At 43.6% G+C, this 20,218-nt stretch overlaps 2 long non-coding RNA genes across 6 annotated transcripts; both read right to left on the bottom strand.

Annotated features, from left to right (window-relative positions):
• Window positions 1-3,023: 3,023 nt before the first annotated feature.
• On the bottom strand, window positions 3,024-4,269 carry LOC125722227 (uncharacterized). Its single transcript, XR_007386228.1, has 3 exons — window positions 4,095-4,269; window positions 3,830-3,932; window positions 3,024-3,338 (listed from the first exon to the last, which is right to left on the bottom strand). It is a non-coding gene; the product is annotated as an uncharacterized LOC125722227 (long non-coding RNA).
• Window positions 4,270-8,915: 4,646 nt separating this feature from the next.
• On the bottom strand, window positions 8,916-9,595 carry LOC125722210 (uncharacterized). Of its 5 annotated transcripts, none has more exons than XR_007386208.1 (4): window positions 9,569-9,595; window positions 9,261-9,344; window positions 9,057-9,228; window positions 8,916-8,992 (listed from the first exon to the last, which is right to left on the bottom strand). It is a non-coding gene; the product is annotated as an uncharacterized LOC125722210 (long non-coding RNA). The 5 variants fall into 5 exon arrangements; XR_007386206.1 differs by lacking the exon at window positions 9,569-9,595 and adding an exon at window positions 9,505-9,546; XR_007386207.1 differs by lacking the exon at window positions 9,569-9,595 and adding an exon at window positions 9,505-9,546 and having other exon boundaries at window positions 9,057-9,184; window positions 9,281-9,344.
• Between the last annotated feature and the right edge of the window lie 10,623 nt (window positions 9,596-20,218).

Below are 20,218 nucleotides of genomic sequence, written 5' to 3'. Positions count from 1 at the left end.
TTCTATTCAGAAATCTGAGGTAGCTAGTGTTAACTAAAGTAATCGATGTCATAATTGTCATTCATGCAAGGGTTGATGGTTTACTCGTAGACGCAGAAAATATTACAGACATCTTGTTACTGTCTGGGAAAAGCTTTCCATGCTCAGCAAACAAACTGTGTTTGTTCTTCACTATTTGTCAGTAAATCACTGTACTCCTGTATCATAGACATGCCTCTCTCTGCAGTGTCATTTGTCACCCACAGCACCCATACAGTTTCCTCAGCCTTCAAATAGTCGTTGTTGGTTATCCAAGTATCAGGAGCACTTTGAACAAAATGAGTCTGGAACTGACAACAGGTCAAAAAACTTCTTTGAATTCACAAAGTCATGTAACTGCATGGGGCAGCATGGTGGTGCAGTGGTTAGCACTGCTGCCTCACACCTCTGGGACCCGGGTTCGAGTCTCCGCCTGGGTTACATGTGTGTGGAGTTTGCATGTTCTCCCCATGTCACCGTGGGGTTTCCTCCGGGTACTCCGGTTTCCCCCCACAGTCCAAAAACATGCTGAGGCTAATTGGACTTGCTAAACTGCCCGTAGGTGTGCATGTGTAAGAGTGAATGGTGTGTGAGTGTGCCCTGCGATGGATTGGCCCCCCATCCTGGGTTGTTCCCTGCCTCGTGCCCATTGCTTCCGGGGTAGGCTCCACGACCCAGTAGGATAAGCAGTTTGGAAAATGTATGGATGGATGTAACTGAATTTCATTGATCTGGGTGAAATTAACTGTTATTCATTTTGGTGGATCTTCAGATGCTGGTTTCTGAAGCGCTGAAACCATAAACTTTTTCCTCTATGACATAAATATCTCTGTTAAAGAATGACAGTGTAATCAACTCGTCACTAAAGTACCAGAGACAGACACAGAGCTTTGTTAGGGCACTTCTTGCTGCTTGTGAATGAAGTGAAAACAGTATTTTCAGCAGATGCAGCTCATTTGCTGGAGCAATGATTGGCAGCCAAAACAAGAACCGCAATTGCAGGTAGACCTGAAGGCCAAATATGCAGAGATCTGCCAAGCCTTTTTGTTCACGGTTGGTAAGCTTGAAGTTAGAATATCGAAATAAGAATATTTTGTATGCATATATCAGCTTGGCCATGAAGCGAGCTTGATGCAATGCACCAGGTTTGGTAATATGAACACCACGGGGAGGCACAGCACCCAGAAACACAATGGCTAGTTCAGGTCGTTCTCTGTAGTCATGACAGGGTTATGCAGTCTGCAACTGAGAAACGTGTGACTTCTGCTCGGAAGTCGTGCACTGCTGCGGCTACTTGTGAGTCGCCAATTCCTGCCTTGTAGTCATTGTGAACTGAATGACTTGAAACATTTGAAAAGTCCAATTTCTGGACCACTTGTTGGACCCATAACTCCTACAAATACTTCGTCTAGCATTAGTTAATGAATGTGATGACGGTAAGTCAAATACAGCAGGTCTGAATTAATCTTGCCTTCAAACGACACACAGGCACTATTTTTTCGCCCAGTATTGCTCGCTGTGGTATCAAAACTGAGTGCTTTTATACGATCCTTAATTTCCCATGACTCAACCTCTTCCAGCATTGCATTAGCCATTGCTTCACCAGTGCTAGCGCTCAGTTTGGCAATGCAAAGAAGTCGATCAACTCCAGACCCAGACACAGTGATTGGAAGGTGGTCAACTGTTTGCCTTCAGTTCACTTGCTCTGAGAAAATGATGCTTTTGCATGCATGTAAAATGGAAGAGTGGTTGATATTGAAGTCGTCGACTTTCTGCCCAGAAGCATGAACAGCAGGGGAGAGTGTGTGCACTGCACTGCAAAACTTGTTTTGGTGCAGTTAAGTGATTCTACAACATCAGCAGTCAGTAAGTTCCTTCCTCTCTTTCAGCTTATTTTGTTTTCTACAACTGCACGTCCAAACACTCTTTATGTTGAATCAGAAGATTCAGAGTGACTTGAGGAGAGCGCAATACTTTGGTTCAACAAATCTAGTTCTGCTTTCTGTTTTTCTTCCGACAGTGTTTATCCGGTTAATGATCAGTTCTGCATTTTTATTTAATAAAACTGAAGCGACTGTTGGTGGTAAAGCATTCTGCTACAGGGCCCCTATACAGTGTAATGGCTTACCAGCCTATGTTCGGGATGCTGAATTGGTCTGTCTTTAAATCTCGACTGAAGACCTATTACTTTAGTTTAGCTTACCCACAAGTTAGCACTTAACACCATAATTATGGCTGCTGATGCTGCTCTATGTGCCATTTTTACCTACCGTGCTTGTCCATTAATGTATCAGTGCACTCTGACACCTGCACTCTCTGCCTTCCTTCCCACATGTCTGGAGGGTGCCCGAGGGGGCACCTTCTGAGCTGCCATCAGGATCTACAGAAGGGTGCCATCACAGAAGTGACCTGCGATCTATGACGATGTCGGTGCAGCTTCCATCCTGCCACCCGACAGGCTGATGTGGAGGACTGTCTCACTGATGGACTTTAACTAGGACCAGATCACAGTTTACACCTTGCTCTTAGCAAACAATCCGGCTACTTCTCTACCCTCGTCCAGTAATGTTAACATGCCCAGGGGGGTGGGGCTGCCAGTTGACCTTGGACCCCCAGAGGTTTTTTTTCTCCCCACTTGGGAGTTTTTGGTTCCTCTCCTCCGCTGTCATCTGACTTTCTCTTTCATTTTTCCATTTTCACTGTTTCTGTGTTCTGTCGTTATCTCTGTTAAGGATGTTCCGCAACACACTCCTGTAAAGCGCATTGGGGCAACTTTGTTGTAAAAACTGCTATATAAAAATAAATTAAATTGAATTGAATTGAATTTACCAATGAAATGTTACATGAGTTTGGACATATCACACAGCCATAATAGAAAATTACAATCTTTAGACAACATTCACACAAACCACAGATGCTAATGGATTAAACTGCAGAGAATATACATTTTGATTCTATAATGCAGAAACTGGCCAAAAAGATTCAGAGTGACTTGAGGAGAGCGCAATACTTTGGTTCATCAAATCTAGTTCCACTTTCTGTTTTTCTTCCCACTTACAGCGTTTATCCGGTTAATGTTCAGTTCTGCTTTTTTCTTTACCGGCGATGCATCCACGCCTGCCATGACACCCTTTCGGCCTTGTTCACGTTGTGCAAGCAGAAAGGCTTTGTCTTCTTCAGCAGTAATTAATGACAATGTATCTGGTGAGCAATGTCAAATAAATCAGAGAATGTCTCTGTGAAGCCTTCTTCTGCTGTCTGCGATTCAGTCCGACGTCCTTGGTTATTCTTTAGCCTTTTTTCCATTTATAAGGGCCACCCTAGTGCATAATATAATCATAAATAGGGCTGTCCAAAATGAAGATGTATATTATGTGACGACAGAAAAATGATAACTGTTTTATTAAATATTCTGTCATTTATTACATTGTGTTGCAAATCACAGTTAGTGGTAGTACATTTTAAGCTATTTGATACATTTGAATGATAGACTAGACAAATAAAAGTTAACAAGACATAAGGCTATCCTTGTGGTCATTTTACATAAACTATGCTTTGAACCTACAGAAAATGTGCTATATCCTGGTATGTATCAACGAGATATGAAATGACCTAAAATGTCACATGAGTTTGGACATATCACACAGCCATAATAGAAAATTACAATCTTTAGACAACATACACACAAACCACAGATGCTAATTAGATAAACTGCAGAGAGTATAAATTTTGATTGTATAATGCAGAAATTCTAAGCCTGAAATCTGCGCTTAATTCATTGCAATGAAATGGTGCAGGAAAATGACTGTACCTTCCACAACGATCTCCCCTTTGCAGCTGTCATTCTGGATCACTGGAAAACGAAGAGTCCTCTTCTATCGCCTTGGCATTTTTCTAGGCTTTCTCATAACTTTCTACATAAAAAATATGCAGAGAAAAACAAATACAATCAGTGAATGAAATATAAAAACTTTTTTGGAGCTGAGTGGGTGATATGCCTCAATATAATGGTGCTGTATACTAACAAATTGGTGTTAACAAATGGTCAAGGTTAATTCACTGACACACAAACTTACCTGTTGAATAGGCAATTCCACCTGCATAACACTGCCAGGAAATGTCAGGTTTTGCATGATTGGTTACAGCTTTTCTTATTTTGTCTGGCGAAACAAATGTTGGCCATGGACACTTCTTCTCCCCCTTCATCCAGTGTTTGCTCACCACTGCTACTTCTTCTCCCCCTTCATCCAGTGTTTGCTCACCACTGCTACTTCTTCCTGCTCAGGAAATTCCACCACATAAAATTCTGCAATCTACATGATTAGAAAAAGTGAAATCTAACTGCAACAGCATATTAAACTATCCATCTATCCATCCATTTTCCAAACCGCTTATCCTACTGGGTCGCAGGGGGTCCAGAGCCTATCCCGGAAGCAATGGGCACGAGGCAGGGAACAACCCTGGACTGGGGGCCAGCCCATCGCAGGGCACACTCACACACACCATTCACTCACACATTCACACCTATGGGCAATTTAGCAACTCCACTTAGCCTAAGCATGTTTTTGGACTGTGGGGGGAAACCGGAGTACCCAGAGGAAACCCCACGACGACATGGGGAGAACATGCAAACTCCGCACACATGTGACCCAGGCAGAGACTCAAACCCGGGTCCCAGAGGGGTGAGGCAACAGTGCTAACCACTGCACTACCATGCTGCCCCATGCTGTGATTCATCTTCAGTAAATGGTAATGCTGACCCTACGCTATTTATTGTAAGAGCTTACACTTCCACACAGCTTTCTGGACAAAAATCCATTGCGACATACATTGTTTTTACAAAATGTAATGCATATTTATTCATTAACAAGCTGTGCCTGCATTTTTCTATTATATGTGTGGAATTAGTTTCAGCTGAGACTCATAATAGAGGGTGGTAGGCTACTCGTGATATGAATTAGTTTCAGCTGAGACTCATAATAGAGGGTGGTAGGCTACTCGTGATATGAATTAGTTTCAGCTGAGACTCATAATAGAGGGTGGTAGGCTACTCGTGATATGAATTAGTTTCAGCAGAGACTCATAATATATGGTGGTAGGTTACTCGTGATATGAATTAGTTCCAGCTGAGACTCATAATAGAGGGTGGTAGGCTACTCGTGATGTGAATTAGTTTCAGCTGAGACTCATAATAGAGGGTGGTAGGCTACTCGTGATATGAATTAGTTTCAGCTGAGACTCATAATATATGGTGGTAGGCTACTCGTGATATGAATTAGTTTCAGCCAAATTATCTAACAATTAACTGTGTTACTCTGTGAGGGGGTTGGGAGGTGTTGCATTTTGGCTATTTGTGCCATTGAGAGGTAAAGTGGGCTATCCCACATGTCTGACCCCTACCCCCTTTTCATTGAATATTTTCAATTGGATAAGTTGTTATTATCTAAGTCATACCTCTATGCTACCTATGATATATATCAATTGTAGGGTATAGGCGGGGGCGGCATGGTGGTGCAGTGGTTAGCACTGTTGCCTCACACCTCTGGGACCCGGGTTCGAGTCTCCGCCTGGGTCACATGTGTGTGGAGTTTGCATGTTCTCCCCATGTCGTCGTGGGGTTTCCTCCAGGTACTCCAGTTTCCCCCCACAGTCCAAAAACATGCTGAGGCTAATTGGAGTCGCTAAATTGCCCATAGGTGTGCATGTGTGAGTGAATGGTGTGTGAGTGTGCCCTGCGATGGGCTGGCCCCCCATCCTGGGTTGTTCCCTGCCTCGTGCCCATTGCTTCTGGGATAGGCTCCGGACCCCCCGCAGCCCAATAGGATAAGCGGTTTGGAAAATGGATGGATGGATGGTATAGGCATAATGATTTTTAGAAAAAATTTCAACTTTGGAGCTCATTTTCTCAAAGCCTTGATTTTGTGGGATAGCCCACTTTACCTCTCAAGGGCACATTTAGCAGGCTAGGTGTTGAGCTTTGATTATACCTTCTGCATCCATGAGTATAACGCTACGCTGCAAGGGCACCAACTTCACAAGCACTGGGAAAGCTGTTATCCAACTGTTAGCTTCTGTCCTGTTTTAAAAATTCGAAAACCTTATGAAAGTATAAACCAAAAAAGAATTACTATGTTTTACATCTTCTCTGAGGTCTTCAATGGAAAACAATCAGTTGTTAATCACAAACAGCTGCTTGTTAGGAAATTCACTACGCAAATGTCACAAGCAGCGCAGTTACAGAAATCTTTGATCCTGTTCTCACCGAGCAGCCACACGCCACTTTCTTGCTTTCCACACTTTTAATGCTTTAATGTTAACGTTTTAACATTGTCAGAATGAACGAACAAACGAATGAATCGATGTCTATGGAATATAATCATATAGTCTTTCCTTTGCAGGTGCTTAAAATGGTTAGCGTTGTGATTTATTGTGCACCATATACCATATACACCATATACACCATAAATTTTCCAAATTCAAGTTCTCTGAAGTGGGTGAATCTGAATACAAAAGAAAGTCAAATGGGAAAGTCAAATGGTAACAAACCTTCACATTATCCAAGACATACGGTAAAGATTAAAAACAAATCAAATAAAAATGAAACTAGTCTTTTTCAGATGATTTTCTCAGTCGAGTCAGTCAGAAACTATCAACATGGAAATGAATGACTCATTGGCCTAACGCACCCTGATCTTATAACCAAACTATTTCTTTGGTGCAAAAAGCGCCATCTAGCGGTCATTATGTGTCAGTGACAGTGTCCTTATAAAAAGACTTACAGCTAGTGCCCTTATGACCACCTAGCCGCACTATAAGTAGGTGAAACCAACACGCTGCTTCTAGTGTTAACTGTTTATTTGTGTTACCATTTGTGAGGAGTCTGCAGTAGATTGAGTTTTGGTGGGTTGTCGGATGGACAGGGTTGTGATAGGGTCACTTTTATGACTGCATGAAGTGCTCTTTTACCATGGTCCACAAAATGACAGTAAATTTATTCAATAGTGACACTTCAAATGTGGCATTTATTATGAGTGCGCAGGCTTCATCATGCACAGGCTTTTCAGACGGGTGCTCAAACAGGGGGGAATGGCCGATGGGTACTTTTTGCCGCTGAAAATATTCGTGATCGCGTGGTGGGGGATATGGGCAGGATTCAGTGTAGTGTAGCACCAGGGAGATCCGCACATCCCAGCATGCCTTGCGAGCACTCGTGTATGTAGCTCTGTGTCTGTGTAATTGTAAATAGCCCTTGTATTGTTCTTGTTATGGTCAGTTGTTTTCCTGAACGTGGCATGTATGTTTACCCATAAACAACATGTCTTGTGTGTGCCCTGTCCAGTCCTCACATGTTCCTAGCTTGTAGAACTCTCCCATCATGTGTGCACCTTACAGTTTGCCGTCTGACTGTAGAAATTGATTATATTGACATTGAATTACTGTAAATATTTGCTTATCCTTTGATTAATGATTGACACATTGACATATTGTCATTGAATCACTGTAAATACTGTACATGGTTAACATATGATTAATATGATTAACATAAGAACTACTCCTACATTTGTACTACCGTGTAAGATATTGTGTACGGCCTACTGTGACTGCTTCATAACTACAGGTCTTTGTGCACCAGTTGGGGCAGCTTCAAATCCCTTCCTGCGGGCGGATTCCTATCCTAACCCTCCCCCTCCTTACTCTGCTGTTCGTCTCTCCAAAGTCTGATCTCTCTTCAGGATCTGCGAAACCAACCGCAGGCAGCTCTCATGAGGCAAAGACACTTAGTATTTAAAATAATCTCTTCTTGCTTAAGGCCTAAGACATAACATATCATTGAACTATATCTACTATGAAAGTTACTGAAGGAACATGTAACAAATAACACAAGTGAAATACTGATGTCAACAAACATGACTTTCACCTCAAGTAGCAACTATATTTGTTAATGATTTGTGCTTCAGTGGTAACGGTGTTACTACTAATTATCTGTGTCCCCTCAAGCAAAGTGTAATCTCAATTTCTTTAATTTGTGATTTTGAGTTTATCATACTACCTATTCAATTATTTAATTATCATAAACAGGTGTCACAATATTATAAAATGTTGTATTCACATAATTTCGCTCCTTGCAATAGTCCTCTTTGGAATAATAGATATTTTTACGGAGGACTGAAATTATATTCAATAATCATTGGATAGAAAGGGATAGCTGGCCTATTTTTCATTTAGTGGATCATAATTATGATTTGTTATATCACAGTCTATTTGTTCTAAAATAGGGGGCGGCATGGTGGTGCAGTGGTTAGCACTGTTGCCTCACACACATGTGTGCAGAGTTTGCATGTTCTCCCCATGTTGTCGTGGGGTTTCCTCCGGGTACTCCGGTTTCCCCCCACAGTCCAAAAACATGCTGAGGCTAATTGGACTTGCTAAATTGCCCATAGGAGTGCGTGTGTGAGTGCATGGTGTGTGAGTGTGTCCTGCGATGGGCTGGCCCCCCATCCTGGGTTGTTCCCTGCCTCATGCCCATTGCTTCCGGGATAGGCTCCGGACCCCCCGCGACCCAGTAGGAGAAGCAGTTTGAAAAATGGATCTTCTAAAATATAACATTACTTGTTCAGTTAAAAGATTTTTTTCCCCTCCCCCCTCTGCGGAGGACTGCTTTATTTCTATTAATTTATTTAGTTTTATTTCCTCAGGAGAGGGAGAGAGAGGGAAAGAAGGAAGAAAACGGAAAAGAGGGGAGATAGAGATAGAGGGAGAGAAAAGAGAAAAAAAAACACAGATAATCTGCTTTAATACCTGCTGATGAGAGAAAACAACAACCAACATCTGTACGAATCACAATGAACAGAAGCAACAGCAGAACAAGACAGTGTGTGTCTGTGACAACCTGTGTGTGTCTGTGAGAACCTGTGTGTACACCTGTGTATGTCTGTGAGAACCTGTGTGTACACCTGTATGTGTCTGTGAGAACCTGTTTGTACACCTGTATGTGTCTGTGAGAACTTGTGTGTACTCCTGTGTGTGTCTGTGAGAACCTGTGTGTACACCTGTATGTGTCTGTGAGAACCTGTGTGTACACCTGTATGTGTCTGTGAGAACCTGTGTGTACACCTGTATGTGTCTGTGAGAACCTGTGTGTACACCTGTGTGTGTCTGTGAGAACCTGTTTGTACACCTGTGTGTGTCTGTGAGAACCTGTGTGTACACCTGTGTGCGTCTGTGAGAACCTGTTTGTACACCTGTGTGTGTCTGTGAGAACCTGTGTGTACACCTGTGTGTGTCTGTGAGTACCTGTTTGTACACCTGTGTGTGTCTGTGAGAACCTGTTTGTATACCTGTGTATGTCTGTGAGAACCTGTGTGTACACCTGTATGTGTCTGTGAGAACCTGTTTGTACACCTGTGTGTGTCTGTGAGAACCTGTTTGTACACCTGTGTGTGTCTGTGAGAACCTGTTTGTATACCTGTGTATGTCTGTGAGAACCTGTGTGTACACCTGTATGTGTCTGTGAGAACCTGTTTGTACACATGTATGTGTCTGTGAGAACCTGTGTGTACACCTGTATGTGTCTGTGAAAACCTGTTTGTACTCCTGAGTGTGAACCCGGACCCCAGACATCCAGAGGCCCCCCAGGGCATGGGAGCCCCCGGAGGACCACCGCAGGGAGAATAGCAGCCCCTCACCCAGAAAAGGGCAGAGGAGAGCTCCGGAGGGAGGCCATCCGGCAGCCACAGTGCAGGAGCCCCAGGGGGCCGTGGCGACGCCCCACCAGGGCAGACCGGGCCCCGGGCCCAGAGATCCAAGGGCCCCCCCACCCCCCAGCAAGGGCCCGACAGAGCCAGGAGGGCCAGACTCCGCCAGGCAACTGTCGAGGGTGAGCCAGCAGCCACCTGAGCATCCAGCCCCGAATATCGAGAACCACCAACACACCAGCGGCCGGGGGCCCCATCCACCGGCAGGGAGTGTGGCGGGGGGGAATGGAGCCCGAGATGTTCTCAGGTGGAGTCTAGGACCCAACCTGACACATGCGTATAGACAAACAGGCACACACATATACAAGCATACGTTCCCACATAAACAAATATTCACACATTCACCAAACACAGAGACACACAAAAATGAACGCTGTACACATACTCTCACTCCCCATATATACTCTATATGGACCTCTATTTTTCCTCTGGCGAGGAGACCAGAAGATCACCCCGGACCCCGCAGCAGCCGAGAAGCCCACCAGCCCAGACCCCGACCAGACGGCCAGCTCTTCCTCTCAGCCCCCAGCCCCAAATGGCGAACAGAGAACGGGGGTGTGAAAAGACCCCATGCCCCCCTTCGCCCGCTCAGATGTGGTGTTGGTGTGTGTTGTTCTAAAGTGCTTTTAAAACAGGTGAAGGGCATGGCACTAACCACCCCCTGCCGACCAACAGCTGGTGTTAGCTCGACCTCTCCCCAGAGCCCTCAATGTCTATGTGTGATTAAAATTGAGATGTGGGCCCTGGCACCAGAGGTAAGGCTGAATGAACAGACCGCCCTCTGGATGCCATTCTGTGTGCCCATCCCCAACGCCCTAAATGTATGTGTCATGAGAGAGTAAGTAATGAGAGTGTCTACGTTGTAGTGTATGAATGAGGTACAGGTGGTCGCGAGGGGACAGAGGAGGAATACCTACCCTGCATCCCAGCAACGCACCTACACCTCAAAGCCCTACATGTGTGGTGGTGTGATGGAGCGGGAGGAGGGAAGCATTTAGGGATGGGGAGGAAAGGAATGGGGGGGGGCAAAATACCTCCCCCCCGGAGCCAGCTCCCCCGCTGACCCCCATAGGCACTCCCCGTTCCCCGAAATCCATCCAGGGAGGGGGGCCCAGGCCCATCCAGACTGTGGCCCAAGGCAGCGGCACCACCGGGCCCCACAGAGCCCAAGGCGCCCCACCGGGCCCCCCGGGGCCCAGGGCAGCTCACCAGAACCCACCACAGAGGAAAAACTACACCCGCCCCAACAGTCTGTTAACTCCCAGATTGCATAAGACAAAAGACATCCAGGTTGAGTCCCTCCTCCTCCTCTATTGGATTCCCCCCCCCCCCCCCCCCCCCCGCAGAGTGGATACCCCAAAAGCAGGGACCCCCTGCAGACAGATGTCCCCCTGCATGCACCAACCCACACCCCAGCAACACACCCACCAGGACCCAAGCCCCCCCAGCCCAGCCGGAACCCCGGCCCGGAGGCAGAGCGCCCCCAGAACCCCAAGCCCGCCCCGGATCTACCCAGCAGCAGCACGGCCGCCAGGCCGGTAACCTACGTCCGCCGGCACAGGCTCCCCCAGCAGCGCCGCCTGCAGCTGCCAGAAGGACCCCCCACCCAAGAGCCACCAAAGCCCCATCCAGGCCAGGACCGCAGTCCCAGCGCCGAACCCCCCCAGCAACCCACCCCCAGGGAACAGCAATGACCAAAGTGGGACAAAACCGTGACCCCCCACCCCCACTAGGTGATGGAGCTGATCAAAGGAGCCCAGAGAGATTGATCTAGTGTGGCGGCAGAAGCTGTATCAAGACTAATATGGTTCAACAAACTGTCTCTATATTGGTTGATATTAAGATTATTTTTATTTTTCCAGTTCATAAGGACAGTCAGGGGCAGCATGGTGGTGCAGTGGTTAGCACTGTTGCCTCACACCTCTGGGACCCGCGTTCGAGTCTCCTCCTGGGTCACATGTGTGGAGTTTGCATGTTCTCCCCATGTCGTCGTGGCGTTTCCTCCGGGTACTCCGGTTTCCCCCCACAGTCCAAGAACATGCTGAGGCTAATTGAACTTGCTAAATTGCCCGTAGGTGTGCATGTGTGAGTGAATGGTGTGTGAGTGTGCCCTGCGATGGGCTGGCCCCCCATCCTGGGTTGTTCCCTGCCTTGTGCCCATTGCTTCCGGGATAGGCTCCGGACCCCCCGCAACCCAGTAGGATAAGCGGTTTGGAAAATGGATGGATGGATGGATAAGGACAGCCTTCTTAGCAATGCATAAGGTGGTGAAAGCCATGTGGGTTGTGTTAATCTCTGTAGTGACACGATCTAGGTCGCCTATGACTGAAGGAGAGGCTGGAATGGTACATTTCAGAAAGTGTCCTGTATATTTTAGGCAGTAATTTGGGGGTTTTGAGATTAAGGAATTCTGCCACACTTGGTGGTATTTGTAATTTGATTTGATTAGACCTTAATTTCTTTTTTACTATAGATTTAACTTGTTGATATTCTAAAAATCTATTCTTGTTAATCCCATATTGTTTAACTAATATGTCAAAGGGAATAAAGTCTATTCCTTCGAATATATGTTCCAAGTATTTAATACCTTTACAACTCCAATCTGGGAAGTTTATCATATTATTATTTAGTAGTACATCAGGGTTGTTCCAGATGGGAGTACGTTTGCATGGGATTAATGAAGACTCAGTCGCTTTTAGAAACTCCCACCACGCTGTCAGAGAAGAGCTGATACTGATGCTTTTGAAGTATTCGTGTCGTTTAATGTTTGAGCTAATGAATGGTAGATCCGAAATCTTTATATTATTGCATAGTGCTTGTTCTACGTCTATCCAAGGCTCATCTAAGAGGGTATGTTTTAACCACCCTGAGATGTTTTGGAGCCTGTTGGCTAAGAAATAGTGGTGAAAGTTAGGCAGATCTAGTCCTCCTTTGTCCTTAGTCCTTTGCAGTGTTTTTAAGCTAATACGTGGGGGTTTATCTTTCCAGAGGAATTTAGAGATGGTGGAGTCCAGAGATCTAAACCAGTCAGGTGGTGGTTTGCTCAGGATAATTTCAAATAAATAATTAATTCTTGGCAAAACCATCATTTTTATTGAGGCGACCCTTCCCATAAGTGATATGGGTAGGGACTTCCACCTAACCAGATCATCCTCTACTTTTTTTAAAAGTGGGGTATGGTTTAGTTTAGTTAAATCTGCCAGCCTAGGTGAAACGTTAATACCTAAATATTTAATATCTCCAGACTGCAGTGGAGTGGGAGAATTATTCTGGAAGGAGCAATTAATTGGAGAACTGTATATTTTAACCAATTTATCGAATAATCTGAGACTCTTGAGAAAGAGTTTATTAATATAATTACCTCAAAGAGAGTGCTTTGTTAATGCTGGAGAAAAAGTAACACATCATCCGCATAAAGACTTACCTTATGTTCTACATTCCTGCATTTAATGCCTTTGATCACTATAGCCTGTCTAATTGCTGCTGCTAGTGGTTCAATAAAAATTGCAAATAGTGAGGGGGAGAGAGGGCATCCCTGCCTGGTGCCCCTCTTGAGACAGAAACTGGAGGATGTTTGGTCATTCGTCCTGACATATGCTGTTGGGGAACTATATAATATTTTTAACCAGTTTTTGAAAGAGTTTCCGAAACCAAATTTGCGTAAAGCTGCAAATAAAAAATTCCAGTTAACTCTATCAAATGCTTTTTCTGCATCTAGAGACAATATTGTAATTTGAAGGTTTTTATTGCATGAATAGTCTATCAGGTTAAGTAATCTTTGTGTATTTGTTGATGAGTGCCTCCCTTTTATGAAACCAGTCTGGTCAGGATGAATTATGAGAGGGGTTATCTTCTCTATTCTTTTTGAGAGAGCTTTGCAGATTATTTTAAGGTCAACGTTAACAAGGGATATTGGACGATAGCTGGTAGGCAATGTAGGGTCTTTGCCTGGTTTTAGCAAGAGACTAATGTTAGCGAATTCATATTTGGTGGTAGCCTACCATTTTCCCTGGTTTCTTGCAACATTCTGTATAATGTTGGTGCCAGAATTGTCCAGAATTCTTTATAGAATTCTGCTGGAAATCCATCTGGACCTGGCACCTTTTTATTGGGCATACCGTTCAGGGCTTCCTGGAGTTCATCTGGAGTCAGCGGAGAGTCCAGTGCCATCGCTTGATTGTCTGATAATTTCGGAAGGGTTATACTATCAAGAAACTGATCAATTTCGTCTTTAGATGGGTTTATCTGTGGTGAATATAAAGATTTGTAAAAGTCCCTGAAAGTGTTGCTTATTCTGTCAGGATCATATACTGTATCCCCAGTTGAGTCTTTAACAGCACATATAGCTGTTTTTTCTTATTTATTTTTAACTGATTAGCTAAAAATTTACCTGATTTGTTACCATGTTCATAATTTTGTCAGCGAAGCCTTTGTGCTAAGAATTGAGTTTTTTTATTAATAATTTCATTTAATTCTAGTTTTGCTTTACGTATTTTATTCAGCATTTCCTGTTCCTGGGATGATACACAGGCTTCTTCTAAGGATTTGATGGTTTCTTCTAATTCCTGGATACACTTGTTTTCTTTTTTCTTTTTATGTGATGAGAATGAGATTATTTTACCTCTCATCACAGCTTTGCCTGCTTCCCAGAGAACAGATGCTGATGTTCCAGGCAGGTCATTATAGTCTAAATATAAAGCCCACTCTTTTTTAAAATAGTTAATAAAGTCTCCATCTTTAAGCAATGATGTATTAAATCTCCAGTTTCTACTTGGTGGAATGGCCTTCCTATTTATTAGGGTTAAAGAAACAGGATCATGATCGCTGACAGCTATAGGGTGTATCTCTGTGTCTGAAATGTCACTCAGCAGTGAGCTACTGACTAGGAAATAATCCAGACGAGAGTAAGAGTGATGGACATGTGAGAAGAAAGTATATTCCCTAGGGGTGGGGTGAAGAGAACGCCATGCATCGCAAAGTCCGTAGTCGTTCATGTACTGTTTAACTATATTAGTGGATTCCCAATTGCGCTGAGCAGCTGTACTGAGCCTGTCCATTTCTTTATTTAGTCCAAAGTTCAGGTCGCCCCCCAGAACAAGTGCGCAATCTAGGTGTTCAGAGAGTACGGTAAATAAAACGTGGAAGAATGAGGGGTTATCAACATTTGGACCATATATACTAACAATACATAACTTTTTAAGTATAGATAATTTAATGATTATAAATCTACCCTCTGGATCTATAACTGTGAAACTGACATTTGCACATGCAAATGAATGAGGTATAAGCGAGCGTGTACACGCTTGTGCGTGTGTGTGTCCTATGTGTCTGTGTGCGCTATGAGGTCAGAGTGGTTTCGGATTGGGAACAGAACTCTGCGTCGCTCCAGGATCTCTTTGGGGAACTGGTCGTTTACGCCAAAGTCCGTTCCTTTCAGCTCCCTGCCGTGGCTCTTCACCTGCTCCTTCTGCTTAAAATATCCAAATTTAGCCACAATAGGACGCGGTCTCAGTGCACCAGGCCTCTTGGCTCCCAGCCGATGGACTCTCTCAAAGCAGATGTTTTTCAGGTGGGTCTTCATAAAGGTTTTAACAGTAACTTCTGCGTCCTCTTCGGCAAATTCCGAGATGCCTGAAAACACCAGGTTATCGCTCATGTTACGGGCCTGTAGATCAATGACAGTCTCTTTCGTTTTTTTTTTTCTTCATTTAGATGGGTCACATTTTCAGTTAGAGACTTAACCGTTTTCAGCAGAGAGTTTCCACCTGCTGCTGGCTGAACTCCAAAGATTCCCTCAGGGATTTGAATTCCTGATGTAGAATCTCGACCAGAGCCAACCTCGCGTCGGAGCTGGACAATCGCTTGTCGATTGAATCCAGGATGTCGGCAAAGTCTTTACCAGTCGGCGATGCTGTGCCGGGGGAGTCTGCCAGGCGACTTCTTTTGGAGGACGGCGTCTCGCTTTTGGCTGGAGAAGATGCATTTGCGTTCTTCTTCATGACTATAATGTCGAAGTACCAGTCGATGTATTCCTGAAGAGATTCCAAATTCCCCTCGCTGTCCTCGCTGTTCATTCAGATTTTCCGCCAAGTCTCCGGCGTCTGACGTCACCTACAGCATTTCTTTTTGCTTTAACAAAACGATCCTTATACATATTAAGAAAAAATGTTAACTACAGTACATTGTATATATGCCTGGTGATTTTTGATTGAGTTTGATTATCAAACTCTACAGGACAGTCCTTGGGGTGTGCACTTGTGTACGTGTCTGGGGTTTTGTGTGTGTGTGTGTGTGTGTGCGTGTGTGTGTGTGTGTCTGTGTGTGTGTCTCTGTGTGTGTCTCTGTGTGTGCGTGTGTGTCTGTGTGTGTGTGCGTCTGTGTGTGTGTCTGTGTGTGTCTGTATGTGTGTGTCTGTGTGTCTGTGTGTGTGTGTGCGTGTGTGTGTGTCTGTGTGTGTGTGTGTGCGTGTGTCTGTGTGTGTGTCTGTGTGTGTGTGTGTCTGTGTGTGTGTCTGTGTGTGTGTGTGTGTCTGTGTGTGTGTGTGTCTGTGTGTGTGTGTGTGTGTCTGTGTGTCTGTGAGTGTGTGTGTGTCTGTGTGTGTGTGTCTGTGCCTGTGTCCTGGGGGTCAGACTGGAGAACCAGGCGGAGGTGTCTGAGAGGAGATGCTGAAAAAGCTTCTCAGCATCATGGACAACCCCTCCCACCCCATGTACGCAGCCATGATGGGTCATCAGAGCTCCCACAGCAAAAGACTAACTGCCTGCAAATGCAGAACCGAACGACACAGGAAATCCTTTCTACCTGTGGCAATAAGACTGTATAACTCTTCCTCATTTTGTAGGTGATTTTTTCAGAACTGTCATTAATCCTTATTTGGATTGTGCAATATTATCATCTGTTTGGTATTGAATGTTTGTTTTACCCATCATCACATGCTGCTATCTCAATTATTCAAGGCACAACACTAAGACACTTTTCATTACCACATGCACTAATAATCTGTTATTTTATATTTGTTATAGCTTAGTTACAGTTTTTTTTTTTTTTTTTTACTTTGTACAAAGTATGAGTATTTAGGAGTATTTATATAGTTATAATACAAAGTATTACTCATAGTTATTTGCACTATTATTTTCTTTACCTTTATTCCTATTGTTGCACTGAGCATGTAAAGGACAAAAGAATTTCCCTCGGGATAAATAAAGTTTTTTCTTATCTTATCTTATCTGTGCGTGTGTGTGTGTGTGCGTGTGTGTCTGTGTGCGTGCGTGTGTCTGTGCGTGTGTGTGCGTGTGTCTGTGTGTGTGTGCGTGTGTCTGTGTGTGTGCGTGTGTGTGTGTGCGTGTGTCTGTGTGCGTGTGTCTGTATGTGTGTGTGTGTGTGCGCTCGCATGAGTGTGAACAAACATTTACTGAAAAAGCTTGTTTATTAAAATAACTAAGGCATTATTCTACCAAAGTTTTAAAATGCTTTTAATGTATGTCACTACTGTAAATACCGGGCTCTAGTTCCTATAGCTAATACATGTAATTAAATAAACCGGGGGCGACTTATAAACTAACAAAATACAGCTAAAATATTTTTGATGCTGGTTGCTAAATGCCGCTCACTACACAGCAAATGTGCCAGTGTTACATTAACACTGCATGGTGTTTATATGGGTCCAGTGTTATCTTTCACACTTTACAGAGTGCCATGAGTGTTGTTTTTACAGTGTTAATCTTTATTAACTCTTATAGTGATCAATTTACACCATAGGGTGTTACTGTAAGTCACCGAGTCTCCATCCCCACATATCTGCCCCATTTTAATATGCGCACAAGAAGTCATGAGGATCAGAAGAGCCGTCCCACATTTACCCACCATCATGAGAAAGACTCTGACCAAAAAGGACCTTACAGCTGTTTCTTGGTTTATATTGAAGGTTTGCTGGCTCAGTTCTGGCTGACCCTGAAGGTTAGAGAGCTGTGGTGCTGGTGGGTTTATAGTATGTTGGTGTGAAGTCAGCAAAAATCTCTTGGAAACCGACAGCACACGTCTCCAGAGTGGTATATGTTTTAATGGGGTGGGGGTGTATTTGATTGCCGGTCCTGCTCTTGAATGTTTAGCATATGTGGAAAGGTGTTAGGACAGTTGTGATGCCCTTTTCTGTGCAGCTCCTGGTATGCTGTGAACCCATATAGACACCATGCAGTGTTAATTTAACACTGGCACATTTGCTGTGTACTTTTAATATGTATACTATGTAGCAGAGCTGGGCAGCTTTATAGCTATTCAGAGTTTCTGTCAGTTTTTGAAATCCCAATAAGCGCTAAAGTTTGCCATTGTTTTTGATACAATCCCTGATGGAGTAGTTATGTTGTTGAAGAATTTTGTTCCATCTATGAATCCTGTTAAATCTGCTGTTGGTAAGGTGTGTTTTTCTATACATGCTTTTCAAGAAATAATAATTTAAAAATCAGGACATTCTTTACCCAAAACTACACCTTCGTTCCATATGTTGTTTCATACTGGAATGGCATAGTGGATAATATACCTTGGAAAAAGGTGTGGACTTTACCATGTAAGTTTTTATTAACAAGTAATGTAGAAGTCACCTTTAAATTGTCATATAAAGTTTATCCGTCCAAATATTTTCAATCTAAAAGGATGAGAGAGATTGACACCAGCTGTTCTTTCTGTGAATGTGACTGCAAAACTAATGTTCGTTTATTTTGGTCTTTTCTGAAAAATTCTACTCTGATATGCTTAACATCATACAAACAAATGTATGTCATAATTTTCAGTTTTCTTGTAAAGATGTTTTTTGCGGGTTTTTGTGACTGGAAGAATACATGTCACGATCGCCGTCGGGCGAGCAGGGAGCGGAGAATCAGGAACTCCGGCGTATTAGGTAGAACAAACAGACGAGGCGAAACACGGAGCACGACGTCTATGACGGAACTGGGGATACGTACTCTGACGTGGACTTAAATACACAGGACTGAATGAAACAAGAAACATCTGATAACGTCGGGGTTCCATATGAGGTTAACGAGGGGGCGTGGCACACAGGAGGATCGTACGAGCCGGGCGCGACAATACAGATAAATTTAATACTACTAATTTTATATTCATAAATGTAAATACAATAAATCTAACCTATTTTTCCTTGTTTACAAATTAGACCTAATAAATTATATTAATCTAATCAGAAAGTCTAAAAATAAAAAACAATCAGAACTGTATCCTGATTTGATGCGTTTTTACCTGATGTATAGACATAGTGCTAAAATGTTCTGTCATATTTGGTATTGAGATGGTAATCTTTTACTTTGTAATAACTCTGTCTGAATATCATTTTTTGTTTTTGTTTTGTTTAATATTCTGTCTGTAAAATATATTACCTGTACTTGTTGAGTATTGGAATTTTTTTTTTAAGTGTGATTCAAGTGTTTAGTTTGACCTTTACTTCGCTACACCAGTTAATATATTTTCATGAAATTATAAAATTACACAGTTTTGTCTTTGACCCCGCCAATAGCTTGGATTCCCCCATTTCTAAATTTCTCAAATCGCCACTGTTAATGATTTAAGTGTTACTGCAGTAGTGATGGGAATTCCGGCTCTTATGGCTCGGCTCACTTAAAAGAGCCGGCTCTTTCGGCTCCCAAGTGGCTCTTCAGATTTTTTTGGTGCTTAAATGAATTTATTACCAAAAATAATGTAAAATTATTAGTGAAATGAATTACTATGGGGGGCGGCATGGTGGTGCAGTGGTTAGCACTGTCGCCTCACACCTTTGGGTCCCAGGTTCAAGTCTCTGCCTGGGTCACATGTGTGTGGAACGTTTTACCCAGGGGCCCACACAACCCATAATCCGTCCCTGCTGGCCCCCCATCCTATGTTGTTTCCTGCCTCGTGCCCATTATTTCCAGGATAGACTCCGGACCCCCTGCGACCCAGTAGGATAAGTGGTTTGGAAAATGGATGGATGGATGGAATTACTATGGTTGGAAATCGCATGCAATCATTTTAGCCAATTTCTCATCAGTTGTTTTCTGTTTTACTGGAGTCATAGCTTTTTGCACAAACTGTCTCATAGAGCTCTAGGTTGTAGGTCTAGGTGGTTGTGGTGCCGTACTGGATGACGGTGTAGACATTGACAAACTGGCACTTTCAACAGTTGCAGTAGACAAACTGTCACTTTCATTAGTAGCAGGTTCACTTGCTTGCCTGTTTACTTCCCACTGCACTGATGGATGTACAGTTCTCATGTTGCACCTTGCACGCTCTACACTCTGCCTTTGTATTATCAATGTAATTGAAATGTATCCAAATTTTACTCCGTTTCCTGCAGTCATTCATTTTGTCGCACGTGTCTCCTTTTCTCCTGTTTCTCTGTCTTGTGCGTGTGATTGCTGTATTTGTCTATGGGTGCGTTCGACTTCACGCAGCTATTTACG

This window comes from Brienomyrus brachyistius, unplaced genomic scaffold, assembly GCF_023856365.1.
Source record: "Brienomyrus brachyistius isolate T26 unplaced genomic scaffold, BBRACH_0.4 scaffold37, whole genome shotgun sequence".
Classification (NCBI taxonomy): Eukaryota; Metazoa; Chordata; class Actinopteri; order Osteoglossiformes; family Mormyridae; genus Brienomyrus; species Brienomyrus brachyistius.
Note: the sequence above shows the minus strand (reverse complement) of the source record. Positions and strands in the feature narration are given on the sequence as shown.